The 15,819-nt window shown below is 41.3% G+C and overlaps 1 protein-coding gene across 2 annotated transcripts in view; it reads left to right on the forward strand.

Annotated features, from left to right (window-relative positions):
* Positions 1–518: 518 nt before the first annotated feature.
* Positions 519–15,819, forward strand: part of LOC144798246 (butyrophilin subfamily 1 member A1-like) — a 415,895-nt gene continuing 400,594 nt past the window's right edge. For both annotated transcript variants that reach the window (XM_078668995.1, XM_078668994.1), the window contains exon 1: positions 519–604. The gene's annotated coding sequence lies outside the window, so the exon portion shown is untranslated. The remainder of the gene's footprint in view (positions 605–15,819) is intronic.

Below are 15,819 nucleotides of genomic sequence, written 5' to 3' on the forward strand. Positions count from 1 at the left end.
CATGAGTGCGGGTGACACTGACAGGCTGTTCCTTTACTATGTCGCTGTGCTAATATTCTACATATTACAAGTACGCAAAAGTCAGAATACCTTTTTACAAAACGTTTTCATAAGGGAGCAATTGGAGGACATTCATTTTGAATTTAATTCAAACTCATATGTAGCAATAGGTAATAAAGACATTGTAAACTTTTAATTACCGACTGACGGTACCACATTTTAAATTAAATGTGCCCTTTCTATGCATAAAGCGCCTGGAAGACATTCACATATTCTGTCTTTTTGTGCTTCCGGTTTCAAGAATATCATGGACTTTGAAGCTGTTTATCTGTCTCTTGGCCTCAGACATCTGAGATTTACAGCCAGTTGGCAGAAATGTGTGTTTAATGTTCAGGGCTCGGGCCATATTTGATTCAGTTTGTTTGAGCTGGACACTAGCAGGAACATGTATGACTCTGGCAGGGATACAGGTCTTTGATCTCCCTGCAGCTACCATTGGGTAACCAACTCAAAGACCTTTTAAAATCCAGGCTCTTGCACAGTGCGGTACTGGAACAAGACCAGGGAGACATAGCAGCGACAGCCTGGCTATCTAACTGAGCAGGTAAGGAAACAACCAGAACATTCATTTTGAAAATGTTAGAGCTTTAAGGCCAGATTTCTGATTATTTGACGCAGGGCAACAGAACAAGAAAACTTGCTGCACTGCGCCAAATGGAGTGGGAAGAAATGCCCTATATTTACCAAGATATGGCGCATTCCTGCTCTCACACTGTCCTGGCACACTATGTGCTGCCTAGCACTGACCCATGCACCCAAGCACCATTGTGCAAGGGTGCATGCGTTGCAGGCAGGATTACTTATGTGCAGGGACACCTTCCTGCACGAAAACAGGGCCATATTGTCAAGAAAGGGCGCTACATTATCGCCGCTTTTATCGGCAGGAAACTGTCGCTAAAGCGGCGATTATGGGACTGATAATATCCCCTTGTGAATTCCCATAGAAGCCCAGTTTCTGGTGTTAACCTGGGCTTCTATGGGAATTCACAAGGGCATATTGTCATGGCCATTATCGCAGCTTTAGCGGCAGTTTCCTGCCGATAAAAGCAGCGATAATGTAGCGCCCTTTCTTGATAATATGGCCCACATTCCTTAGAGGCATTTTTGTCTTTCTAAGTATGCTGGAGAATGCAACAGACTTAAGGGGAAACAATGAGGAGTAATAACAATGGGGCATATTACCAAGGGCCTTATCGCCGCTTTAGTTGGAATTTTTCCCGCTAAAGCGGCGATAATTTTATCGCCCTATTACCTAGCTGTCGCTAACACCAGTTAGCGACAGCTAGTAGGAGATAGCGATCATCTTGGGGCCCACTTTGCATGTCAGCGATAGTTATCACTAATGACATGCAAAGTGGGCTTGCCAAGATGTTAGCGACTGTAAACAGTCGCTAACATCGCTATCTTCTATTACCTACAAAGGCGTACTTTTGGAAATATTCGCGCTAAGCGCAAATATCTCCAAAAGCTAACGCCTGCCCAGAGCAGTTCTTAGCCATGTTATCCAATGGTGCGTGGATAACATGGCTAAGAGCATTAGCTCGGTAATGCATGAATATCGCTGACTTTTCAGCGATATTCATGCATTATGGCCGATTTTTAACACTTTTGAGATAAACCTTGATAATAGCAAGGTTTATCTGCGATAAAAATCGGTGGAGCTCGGCGATAATAATATTGCCGCTAACCGTGTTAAGCGATAATTATCGCTTAAACTTGGTAATATGCCCCAATATTTCTCCTCATCGTGCCTCTATCAAGAAGGTGTACAATTTTGACCCCTCCCCAGATTTACTTGTCTTGGTAAATCTGGGAAAGCACCAAAATGCCTGGGTAGATGCGTGGGGACACCCATTGTCTACCCATGTAATGGCTCCCTAGGGCACAGTAACGCAAGGCAGCAACTAGTGGAAAATGTTGAGTTTGGTCTTGCAAACCACAAAAAGATGCATCCGTAGAATAATATATGGCCCCCAAAGGGCCTCGAAACAAGTGACAGTTCCACCGCTACAAACCCAAAGGAGACAAACATCTTCAGCAAATTCATTGGGATGAGATCAGTGAACTCTGATGATGCTGCCAGGAAAGGGTAAATTGTTGAAAAGGCCAGTGTCCAGTGAATACTCTTCAACAGGTGTGACTGTTCTCTAGACAATGAGGGGCATACACCAAAGTTTTCTGTCACCCTTCACCACACAAGGTAATGCAAGGGTGATGAAAAACCTAGATGAGGTTTACCAAGCCTCGCAAAGCCACATTGCGTGGCCCTGCAGTGCTGGGTAAATCTGAAATAACGCAAGGCAGTACAAGTCACTGCCTTGCATTGCTCTGCCCCAGGGAGAAGTTCCAGGAGTGGATCATGGCTGTTTCCACGCATCCACCCATGGGTTTGGTGCATTCACAGATTTGCCATGAGTGGTATATGTGGGAATGTGTCAAAATGCTACGCCTTCCCGGAGGAGGCTCATCATGGAGAAATATCTTTATTTGTCCTTGTTTTTCCTCTTTCTACATGTGCTGTTTTCGGCATAGAAAGAAGAAAAAGCCTACAAGGATTATTTGAGCACAGGAAGATGTCCCTTACTGCACAAAAAGAATCCTGCTTGCAATGCAGGCACCTTTGCATCATGGTGCAAGAGGGCCTGCGTTGGCGCTAGGCAGTGTATTGTGCTCCAGGGTAAAGAGAGAGCAGGAATGTGCCATATCATACTACATTTGGCTCATTCTTGTCCTATCCCTTTCATGCAGTGCAGCAAGGTGTCTTGCTACGTTGTGTTAACAAATATTAAAACTGGCCCTAAAGATTTAGAAAGAGTAATGAAGATATTAGCGAAAAGGTCTGATTTGGAGTTTATGACACAGGCTGGTATGGCATCTTTGGAACAAAAGGATTTTGACGTTAAACAATGCAAACAATGAATGGAATGACTGTGAGAAAATAATTCAGTACGCGCATGGTGCTGCGTAACAATTCAAAACTAACTCAGCTGCACTGTTACCTTAAAATTGAAAAAAGCCAAAATTGATGCGGACGCTTTTAAACAGCAGCTTCTCCCAAATCGTATCTGTTTCCTATGAAAGGGAAGCATCATTTCGGTAAGATTCTGAATGAATGTGTGCAATTATTCCTCCCTCAGTGGCAGAGTGTCACTTGCCTGTAATGCTTTCTCTATACTGCGGGAAATATCAATCCAACATGCTACTCTGCTTCCAAACCGGCAGCAATGAGGCCATTGCAAAACTGGTTCCTTTAATACAACCTGGACGGGGAACTGAGAGGTCAGGCGCCTCCGGGCATTGTGGGACGTGAAGTCCATGTTTGGTCAGACTGTTGCCTTTTAGAGTTTTTTTACTTCAGGCAACTCGTTGAGGCCGTGCAGTGCGGTGTTGAATTTCATAATTAAGAATGCCTCCCTCTGTGCCAGTAATACTTCCAGATCGCCGCCTCTTTGGTTGTTCTTAATTATCAATGATAATACAGTCCATGTAAAATCATCAAATCTGTGGTTTAGAGTTGTAAAATGTTCAACCATTGGGGCAGTGAGGATCTTATTTTTCAATTGTGAACGATGTTGCACAGTACGATTTCACACTTCTTGGGATGTTTTTCCAATATATATCTTTTTACACTGACATATCACAGCGTAGACCACATTTTTGGATTTGCAATTTGTAAATTCAGTGTGCTGCCAGTGTCTTTGGCCGTCAGTGAAGGTGCATGCTTCTGTGGTTGCATTACAAACTGAACATGTTCCACATTTATGATGCCCTTGCACTGGTGGAAGATTTAACATAGTGCAAAGCGTCACTGGGTTTCTCTGTTGGCCTGCTGTGTTCGCAACTTGTTGACCAATACTCCTGTAGCGAAGAGTGGTGGCCCGCTGTTGGGAATGGTTCCTTCAATCAAATGCCAGTTATTATGTATAATTTTCTTCACAGGTTGTGTGTAGGGCCCAAACGTGGAAACACAGACAATGCGGTCAGTCGGTGGTCTGCTTTTCATAGTTAACAAATGTTCCCTGGGGTGAACCATGCCCTTTTGAGAGAATGTTTTAACAGTTTCTTGGGATATCCCCTTTCAAAGAGTTTGTTGACGAGTGCTCCTGCATGTAACTCATAGTCTTCCCTCTCGAACAGTTATGTCTTACGCGTTAAAATTGCCCAAATGGAAAATTGTTCTTAAGCTTTCTGGGATGGTAGCTACTGTAGTGTAGGGCATTATTTTTGTTCATGGATTTTGTATGTAATGTGGTAATCAAACCACTGGGTGAAGTTTTCACACTCACAACCAAAAATGAAAGACTGTGTTTGCTGTATTCAAGGCTGAATTTAATATCTGGGCTGCGGTCATTAAGTCATGTGTGGAACTCTTTTAAGATGTTTTTGGGCCCCTACCAAAGGCATCAAATATCATCAATATACCTGTACCACTGTTTTAAGTGTGCACTGTATGGATTGTTGTGATACACAAATTGATCTTCATATTTCACAATATACAGGATTGCCAGCTCAGGCGCAAAAGGACAGCCCATGACTATGCCTTTGACTTCATTGTCAAATCTAAAGAAGTTCCTCCTCAGTGAGATAGATGCCAATTTAAGAATTAATTCCGTCGGCACCCGATGGAGTCTGGGTCTTGCTTCCAGGAATACTTCCATTGCATCAAGGCCATCTTGTTGGGAAATCTGTGTGTATAATGATGACACATCCATTGTGACTAATAGGATGCTATCCAGATCAAAAGAAAAACCTTTGATCTTGTTAATAAAATCCATGGTATCGCGTAGGTAAGATGGAACTTCCTGCAAGAATGGTTTTAAGACTACGATTACGTACTTGGACAGAAGTTCCAAAATGGAATCACACCCAGAAACAATTGGGCGGCCCGGTGGATTAGTTGCGTCCCTGTATACCTTCGGGAGAAAGTAAAATATGGGCACCCTGGCATTTTTGTTGTTAGATCTTCCGCCTCTCTTGGTCCTAATATGTGGTGCTCCGTACCTTCAGTGAATGCATTCGCAATTTCTTGTGAGATCTCATTTGTAGGGTCCTGTGGAATCCTCCGGTACCATAGGAGATTCTGTACATGTTTTTTTTCCTTCCGCTAAATATGCTTCCTGAAAACAGAGAACCACCGCCCCACCCTTATCCGCTGGTTTTATAACTGCTATTTGTTGCTCCTTTAGTGCAGCTATAGCGTTCTTGTGTTCTTGCGAGATATTTCTTGTGACATGAACTTTCTTCCTTTCCAACACATCTAGCAAAGACAGCAGAGCGTGTTCGAATGCCAAGATGTTCTTTTGTATGCTATTTGCTGGTGGGCAGAATAAAGATTTGTTGCGCAATCCAGAGGCCTTTGGGCGCATCTGCTCTTCTTTATTCATAAAAAATGCCTTTAGCCGAATCTTGCGGAACAGTTCTAGAATTTCCATCTTGACCTTTGTGAAATCGATGTTGACCCCAGGAACAAAGGAAATCCCCAATTCCAAGACTTCTGTCTGTTCCTTTGAAAGTATCATGTCCGAAAGGTTGATGATCGCAGATTTCCTCATGATTTGTACTACTGTCTCCGTGTTCTAATTTCCCAGGGCTGGGGTTTGTATCTCCCTGGGGGCTTCTGTTGGCCATCCCCTAAAAAAAGTTACTTCTGTTGCTTACGACCGGATGATCCCTCTCCTGGATCAGTCACCTGTTGACTCGGAAGATGACATATCCGAAAAGGTCTACAATTTCCGCTTAGATCTCCCCTGGTATTCTGATAGGAACCTTATGGAGTCTGGTTTACTGTAGAAGGCCTCCTTCAGATACGGATATACAGTCTCAATGTTGAAGGATTTTTTATCCTTCTCAAATTTGTTAACCTTTAAATTGATGGTGTGGTCCTTAAACACAGCAATATCTTTTTTTACTTTTTTCAATAGGAGCTTTTGCCTCTGCTGCTGTCTGGTTCTCTTTTACAGCCTGCAGCAGCTCCTCTATTTCTTCTGCTTCCTTTTTACAAATCTTGTGCGCAGTTTCCACAGAGTGGACCATCAAGTCCCGGCTGCACTTCGTATTGATGTAGCTGAAGCCTTTTTTGTACTGTGGGTCCTCTATGAAGAAAACCGAGACATTCTTGACCCGAAGGCCCCAGGGAATGGTACCCGCTTTTAGATGTTCTACTAAAAAGTGCCAGTGAAGCTCTGTTCGAATATGTTTCTTTTGTATTCTAATAAGTTTGTCTGACGCATTCTTTTGTTTAGCAGTATTGCTTAGTGAAACCGAGGCAAACAGGGTGGGGTCAGAAATACGTTTTTGAATATGATCCTCGCTAACGGATAGTGTTTCCTTTTCTGACATAACAACTGCCCTAGTACACCTGGTGTACACTGAATGTATATAGTTAGGAAACAGTGATAGAAGTAGCCTTCCGGACCTGCGTCCGCTCTACTACTAGTGTGATCAAGCACAGCCTGGGTCCTTAACTCCCCAGACTGGACCACCTCAATATTGAAATAAGCAAACAAGATGTCTGGGGGGGTTATTTTGATTAGAGTTGTGATAAACCTTAGACCATTAATTCCAAAGTTTTCAAGCTTTAGTTCGCTTATTTTTGATATTTCAACAAAGACATTCATAAATCAATAGAGCATGTCTTTTCAAAGAAACACCACATTACTAAATCGCACAAGTCAAAAACGTTTGAAATAGAACTATATACAACATTTAGGCTCGCACACATGAGTTATTGATATGAAATGCAAAGTTAGATAGCAAACTCCTGACTATATGACCAGCCTTTGTAGAAGTGTCCTCAAGTGTCTCCTAAACCAGAGACCGCGAGCAGCTCACCACTCAGGAAACACAGGTCTGAGGCAGACCATATTGCATTATGTGCTCCTGAAGCTGTCCAGTGTAGGGCCCAGGGTAAATGGCCCTTTGTTCCACTGTAGCTCCTCGTCAGTCTCCTAGCTGCTGCAGAGGAGTTCAGCAGGACATAGAATGGAAACTACAGAGAGGAAATAGCTCTGAGAGCCCTGTTTACTTTCTCTTCTTTGTCCATGAGACAGGGGGTAGCAAAGTTAATTCCAGAGATGTCAACAGACAGGAAAGGGGCAGCAACATTTATGACAGTTTAAATCTGTCCTTTGATAGCTCCGTCTCAATGACTAAATGGAGGTTGGAGCTATATTGTGTAACCGCCAGCACTGCACTGTATGTTCAGTTGTGTTGCAGCGGCAGGGATGCCATAGGCTTTAGTACGGCTCAGTACAACATTTTTGTGATGGCAATTATAATGGCACTTTACATAATGTTATTCAGCTTATACACAAAACCAGTAAGGGCCTCATTTATGAGGCCTCTTGCAGAACTTTTGCACCTCCGGAACGTCAGTTTTTTTACATTCCAGTGGTGCGTGAAAGGGGCGTTCCATGGGTGTTGCTGTGGGTGTTCCCACACAACACCCATGGAATCTGAAGCATTGCGGTCTGTATTCGTTATGTATAATTTCCTGTTTCTTTCCCTCCCTTTCCCACTTTTTTCTCCCTTTTCCTTTCAGCAGGCATCATTCTCAGGCATTAGTTCTCTAGTCCCTTGATGATCTCATTATTGTGTTAGGGATCAAAACGCTGTTGACCTTAGCTCCTTGATACTGTATTGTTTATCTAACTACTGTCCATTGGCAATGGTGTTCTCCATATGCTTGTGGCCTTACTGTTGATTGCATTAGGGCCGCACATAACTATGCCCAAGTTCTTTGAATTGTTTTTCTTGATTACTGTACCACTTCCTATGTCTCCTTGTCATTCGTGATGTAAATAAAAATACTTATATTCCTATTGGGATTTCTATAACACAGTCTTTATTATATTACTATGTCGATTACTACCATTCATGTATTTAGGGGACCATTGTTCATGTATAATTAATTGTACTTCAGATCCCTCTTAGGTTACTTGGGTTCCCTTGTTTTTTGCAAAGTATCTCATAGATATGGCGCACTCATGCCCTTTTGTTTTGACGTAGGGCACAGCAGCAAGATTCCTTGTCGCGCTGCAAAGTGCCAAAACTTCATAAATGAGGCCCTAAGAATCTTATTGGAGGATGCAGCTGTGATGGTTGATCACTATGTGGGGGATACCTAACTAAAATGACATCACTAGAAAAATACACACCATGAAAATTGTCTAGCCAACCTACGTAAATAGATATTAAGGGGCTCATTTGTGAGCCCCTGCATCACTGGTGCATCACTTTTTGTGAGGCACAAGTGGCGTAAAACATGCGCCATGTTGCGCCATATTTATAAAGTGACTCATCTAGGTAGATGCGTCACTTCGTAAACCCACGCGTTACATTATACCTGCACCAGGTATAATGTATTCAGGGTGGGCGTATCCCCGCAAGAAAGGGTCTTAGGAGTGGCGCAGCGAAATCTATGGTATTTTGCTGTGCCACTTCTAGGATGCCAATGCATCAAAACCTTATGCCTGCCTCATAGCAGGCATAAGGGTGACGCAGGCCCTTTCACATGGGGCTTGCCCCATGTGAAAGGAACATTGCTGGAATTGCGTCAGGCTTCCGACACAACTCCAGCAATGCTCCACTTTTTGCACTGACAGATACGTCAGTTATACTGACGTATCTGTCCTTCCTTGCAACATGATGCGTCTTATTGTAAATATGACACATCATTGGTGTCGTAAGGAGGGTGCACTGAGAAGTGGTGCATCGCTGCTTTCACGCAGCGGTGCGCCTTGTCTCATAAATGAGGCCCTAAGTACCTTCGTAGAGCAAAACCAAGAAATAATGGAAGTGAATCTCATTAAATGACATCCTCCAAATTCAATGCAGACTTGTTTTCGGATCCCCCAATCAACAGTTTTACCCCTGTAGTGGTACAAGAAAGTGAAATAACTTCCACATGGGTAATGACTGACACGTCTCTATAAATGAATTTTTAAGTAGTTCATACGGTTACATTCGCAGGATTATCCTCCTATGCATGAAAAAGCTGAAACTGCTTTTGCTTCTCAAGGACTTTTACACAGCAGTTCTTGCCGCAACCCTTAGCAATGCTGGACTGTCGCAACCCATTCTTGCAGGCATCCCCTGGTCATCCTTAAGGCATGCCGGGGCATATTACCAAGGGTGGCGATAGGCAATTATCGCCCGTTTAGCAGAGATAATTCTATCGCTCTATTAGCAAGCTGTCGCTAACTGATGTTAGCAACAGCTTTTAGGCGATAGCGAGCTGTTTGGGGCCCGCTTTGCATGTCAGCGATTTTTATCGCTAATGACATGCAAAGTGGTCGTACCCGACCTGTTAGCGACTGAAAGCAGTCGCTAACGTCGCTATTGCCTATTAGTAAGGCAGGCGTAGAGATGGAAATATTCCCGCTATCGCCAAAAACCAACACCTGCTCAGACCAGTTCTTAGCCATGTTATCCAATGGGAGGTGGATAACATGGCTAAGAGCATTTCATTGCTAATGCGTGAATATCGCTGTATTCTCAGCGATATTCACGCATTTTGCATGATTTTTATCACTTTTGAGATAAACCTTGCTAATAGCAAGTTATCTCAGCGATAAAAACCGGTGATGCGCGGCGATAAAAATATTGCCGCTAACCCTACTTAGCGATAAATATCGCTATTTGTTGGTAATATGCCCCGCTGTTCTTCAGGCAACAGCTAGTAAGATCTCTGGAACCAGAAAGTCAAAGCACATATAGCCAGTCCTAAAACATCTCTTTAAAGACAGGATAACATTTATACTGGCATGCATCAAATTTAAGGCCATATATTACCAATGCTCACTGAGAAATGCACTAAACATTGAGGGCCACATTTATCAAAGTGTTGCAATGCCATCGCATCATGCAAGGTAACACAAGTGTAATGCAAAACTAAAGTCACATTCACACAGCCACGTGAAGCCACCTTGTGCTACTTTGTGGTGATTTGTAAATCTGGAATAATGCATGGCAGCACAGGTTGCTGCCTTGTGTTGCTCTGCTCCAAGGATGCATTCCATGGGTGGAGCGTGGGTGTTCCCATGCATCCACCCATGGATGCTGGCACATTCCCAAATTTACCATGAGTGGAAGACCAGGGAGAGCATCAAAATGCTACATCTTCTCAAGGGAGGCATAACAAGGAGAAACATCGTATTTCCCCTTTGTTTTTTCCTCTTTCTATGTGTGCTGCATTCTGCAGCACACATACAAAGAGGAAAAAGCCTCAGAGGATTGTTTTTGTGCAGGCAGGTGTCCCTTTTGGCTCAAAAACAATCCTGCCTGCAAAGGAGGCACCCTTGGACCATGGTGCAAGAGTGCCTGCATTAGCACTAGGCAGCCGAAAGTGTGCCAGTGCAAGAAGAGGCCTGGAATGCACCATATAATGTTAAATATGGCATATTCTTGCCCTCTCCCTTTCACACATCGAGGTGTCTTGCTGTGTTGCATGTAAATATTGATAAATCTGCCCCATGGTGTTAAGAAAAGAACATAAGAATTATTGGCAACCTAAGACTGCAATCCAATGTTATTCAAACTATGCAAATCTTGTGTCGCCGCCCAAAAATCTTTCTCTGATACACCCCTTCTATCTGACAATCACCAACTGTTGGCCTAAGATCCACCAAGGATTGTCTACAATTCTGCCAAGAATTAAAATGTCATCTTTTCAAAATCTTTCTAGATAAATTCCTTAGATATTCTATTTTCTCATCTATCTCTAAGCTACTTTCCTCTCCCTCCTGTATGCCTCTATTTACAAATGCATTTTTCCTCTTTCTCATTCACTAGACCAGTGATACTCAAAGTAAGGCTCGGGCCACATGTGGCCCTTCTGACTTTCAGATGTCGTCTCTGGTGAAGAGCAGCACAGGGCTACTGTTTATTTAACTGAGCACTAACGTTCAGAAAGATGTTAAATAATCTACACAGATTTATTTAAAGGCTAACTGAAGTAAAAGGAAACAAGGTGTCCTGAACCACTTACTATTTGAGACACCATTATTTTTAAAGACATCATGCAATAAACGTAAAAATATGATAAAATCTCTTAAAAATTCAAAAACTGTATTGCATTAACATACAGAACCATTTCACCTTAGTACATCGGATTTTATCAGTGAACTGGGAAGTATTTTTAAAAGTGATTGATTTCAAACATGTTTATATAATCATCTATTTCTTCCCCCTCCCTGACAACAATGCCAATAGTGAACTAAAAGGCAGGTCAGTTGTCATGTGTATCCTCTGGGTGGACGGGTTCTTGTAATACATGGACAGTATTATATCAAACACAAGAGAAAGATTTGTTAAGCACACATCCGGAGTATATGTATTTCAAGGTACTCTTAAACGGATGGGTAAACCGAGAAAAAGGAGGCAAAGTCAATTCAAGCAATTGCCTAGGATCACACAATGTGGTCAAGAGGGTAGGCATGGATTGATCACAGGTTTTCTATTTTCACAGTGTTCAATTCAGCAACTAAGGATTATGTAGTAATTTCCTCAGACTACATACTTTTAGTCAATGTTTATTTACTCTCAAGAGATGAACAGCAAGAGAAGGTGCAACTGTCTGGTCAGGAATAACTGTCAAAACCACCACAAGTTCCCACATTCCATAAGGGAATACAGAACATCACGACATATTAAAATTCTAAGTACAGGCGCCTGTATAGTCAGAATTAATCCCAGAACAGAATTAAACACAGATTATTACATTATCCCCTCTTTCCCAAAATTAAAAAAAAACCAATAAAAATATGAGAGCATAGTAAAAACAAAGAAAAACAATAGTAGAAGAAAATAAAGAAAAATCATTATTGCAATAAGGACATAACCTAGAACAGACTAGAATAATTATACATAAGAAACTCATCTAAATCTTAAAGGAACTTTGCATATCCTCAAACTCCTGCGAAGATTAGGTACAGTGTCATTGTCATTCCTTTTATCAATTTACTTCATGGAATCATTACCAGTATTACAATTGGAGTTTGCAAAAGAAGCATTACAATCAACATTTTGATTTTTCTCCTTAACAACTCTACAAATGTTCCACCAATTCTTATTGTTAACTCACCGCATTTCCACAAACTTTATCAACAATGAGAGTTTCAGAAAATTTTCTCCGCCCTTTAATTATGTGAACTGGACTTTTTATCCGCACAACGTCTCCGCCACAAATACTGTGCGGAAGAAATTTTTTCCTTTCATCAAAATATTCCTTTTGTTTTGCTTGGGCTCTGCTAACATTACCTCTAGCATAACTGTCTATGTCATCCATAACATTCATTTTTACCCATTTTGACATCCAACCTGGACATATTTTGGTGGATGGTTTCCTTCCTTTTAAAAGCTCGAAAGGAGATACTCTAGTTGACAAATGTGCAGTGGTGCGATAAAACCAGAGCATAGAACGTACTGCATTTTCCACAACACACTTACTAGCTATAGCCCATTGCACACATTTGTTTAAGACTCTATTCATCCTCTCCACGAGCCCGTTTGCTTGTGGATGATAAAATGAACTCTTCTGATGTATAACACCACTTTGTCTCAAAAAATGTTGGAAATCAGCACTGACAAACTGTACACCATTATCAGACATAATGGAAGTAGGAAAACCTTCTCTTAGGAAAATATCCTTCAAAAAATTAATCACATTTGCTGTAGTAGGTTCATTGATAAATCGAACTTCTGGCCATTTTGAATAGTAATCAATAGCTACTACAGCAAAACGTGATGCCGATGGTAGAATATTGAATGGTCCTAATAAGTCAATACCAATTTTCTCCCACGGTCTTCCTGGAAAATCAACTGGTTCCATAGGTGGTGTTCTCACTTTATGACTCTTGTCAGATGACTTACAAATAACACATTCATCAACAAGTTCATCAACACAAACATCCATATGTGGCCACCAGAACACATCTCTCAGCTTACGTTTTGTGAAGGTCTTTCCTAAATGTCCCTCATGCGCACCATTTAGCAGACGTGTTCTTAAACTTTCAGGAGGTATAAGCCTTGCACCACGTAGAAGAATACCATCTTCTACTGTCAATTCTTCTGAAATTTTCACATAAGTTTGAAACTGATATGATAAATTTTTTACATTTGGCCAACCTTTTTTAAGAAAATTCATGACTAGAACAAGAACTTCATCCTTCATCAACTCTCTTTTCCACTCAATTTCACTTACAGCACACATACCTTCAACATCCAAAGCAGCAACAAAACAATCATCTTGATCATCTTCTGTTTCAAACTCTGTGCTATTTACTGCAACTGGAAATCGTGACAGGTAATCTGCCCGTACATTCCTTATGCCTGGTAAATAAACAACTTCAAAATTGTATTGCAACAATTTCGATGACAACCTAGCAATTCTGGGTGTGTGCTCTTTGATCTTTTCACCAGATAAAATAGATACTAATGGACTATAATCGGTCCTAAGCACAAAATGACTTCCCCAGATAAACGGATTGAACTTCCTGATTTCCCACCAACAGGCTAGCAATTCTTTTTCAATAACTGAAAAATTCTTCTCTGGACCTCTCAAAACCCTAGAAGCATAACCTATAGTATTATCTGAATGTCCATTCTCCTGAGTAAGAACTGCACCAAGTCCAAAACCACTTGCATCCACAGTTATAGTGCATTTTTTTGTTGGGGTCAAAAGGCTTCAGAATTCTGTCACTTGCCAATTGCAACTTTATCCATTCAAAAATTTCCTGACAAACTTTATCCCACTTGAACGGGACACTTTTCGTCAACATGTTAGTCAAAGGTTGAACCATTGAAGCATAATCCTTAATAAATCTAGAATAAAATTCACTTAGTCCAATAAATGACTTCAAACCAGACTTATCAGTGGGTGGACTAGCATCAACAATAGCCTTGACCAACCCCGGCCGAGGTTCAACACCATCATGTGAAACTACATGACCAAGAAACTCCATCTTTTCCTTGAGAAATACACACTTCTCACTTTTGAGTACAACTCCTTCCTCCTGCATAATTTACAAAACTTGATTTAACGATTTGTCATGATCAACTCTTGTTTCTCCAAAAATCAAAACATCATCTTGGAAAACAATAACACCAGGGGTATCTTTAAACATTTGACTCATCAATCTCTGAAAGACTGCTGCCGCCGATGAAAGCCCGAACGGCATTCTGCAATATTGATAGCTACCGAAAGGAGAGATAAATGCAGTCAAATGTCTAGAAGATGGATTTAATACTACCTGATGGTATGCTGACGCCAAATCCAACTTGGTAAACCACCTTGCCCCTCTTGTAAGTGACAACAATTCCGTGATCTTGGGCAAGGGGTGCGAGTCAACCCAGATATTTTTGTTCAGACTGCGTAAATCCACACAAACACGCAAATCTCCATTCCTTTTTTGTGCTACCACAAGGGGAGATAGCCACAAGGATGACTCAATTGGCTCAATGATGCCCTTCATGCATAACTCATTCAATTCTTTTTCTAAACCGTCTCTTACACTAAATGGTACACTTCTCACCTCGTGCTTAATTGGAATAGCTCCATCTTTCACTCTTATTTCATGGGTAAAATCTTTGATCATTCCAAGACCCTCTCCAAAAACTACAGGAAAAGCAAGACTCAATTTTTCCGTGTAGTCGGAAGAATCCACCACACTCACTTGCTCTTTTGTACCTGGTCTCAGAACCATCTGGAACAAACCCTGATGAAACCATCCCAATATGTTCAAACCCTTTATAGCTACATACATTTTTCCAAGTATTTTCCTTCCCTTGAATTGTAGAACATCCTCAAAATAACCAGCCAAATCTATTTCACGCCCCTCAAAAGAAACAGGAGCTCTATCTGGTGGTTCCAACGTTCTTTCAGGCCATGTTTCTTCAAATAACTCATGGGTAATCATAGTTATCCTTGCCCCTGAATCAACAAGCAGCATAAGAGTTTTTCTACCCACACCAATTTCAACATAAGGATCAATGCATTCAGATGAATCCCCTGTAATAATTTTATCATGTACCACCATTACCATTTCTTTAAGATCATCCTGAATACTTTTGATATTATCACACTCTTTGCCAACAATATCAGAAACATTTCCCACCCCACTTGTATTCCCTTGACTTTGATTTTTATTCTGGAATCCTGGATTTGATTGTCTATTGGTTTGAAACATTTTTGCAAAATGTCCATATCTTCCACAATTCCGACATTTTGAATTCCTTGCAGGGCAGAATTTGTTCCCCTTATTGTGCGACAAATTTCCACATCTGTAGCAGATGTCACTTTGCTTGAAAAAATTATTTCTTTCATAACGTTGTATACCAGTTATTATCTTAGTCTCTTTAGCTCTGACCACATTGACTGCCTCCTCACTCTTTTTTTCAAGTTCTTTTTCTTCCTTTTTAGACAATTCAATGCTCTTAGCCGTACGAATAGTTTCCTCCAAAGTAGGATTTCCGAAAGTAAGTCACTTTTGTTGAATAGACTTGTATGTACATTTGCAAATGTACTGGTCTCTAATCAACTGTTCTCTGAACGTCTCAAATTCGCACTCTGCAATTAATTATCTAAGTGTTGAAACATATGTTTCAACATCCTCACCGGGCATTTGCTCTCTTTTGAAAAACGTATGCCTAATTACCACAATACTAGGCTTTATGTCGAACCACGATTCCAGCTTCCTTTAGTCTCCATATACTCATCAATATCTTCTTCTCCATTATCCCTTACTAAAGGAGGTGGATGCT

This window comes from Lissotriton helveticus, chromosome 12, assembly GCF_964261635.1.
Source record: "Lissotriton helveticus chromosome 12, aLisHel1.1, whole genome shotgun sequence".
Taxonomy (NCBI): domain Eukaryota; kingdom Metazoa; phylum Chordata; class Amphibia; order Caudata; family Salamandridae; genus Lissotriton; species Lissotriton helveticus.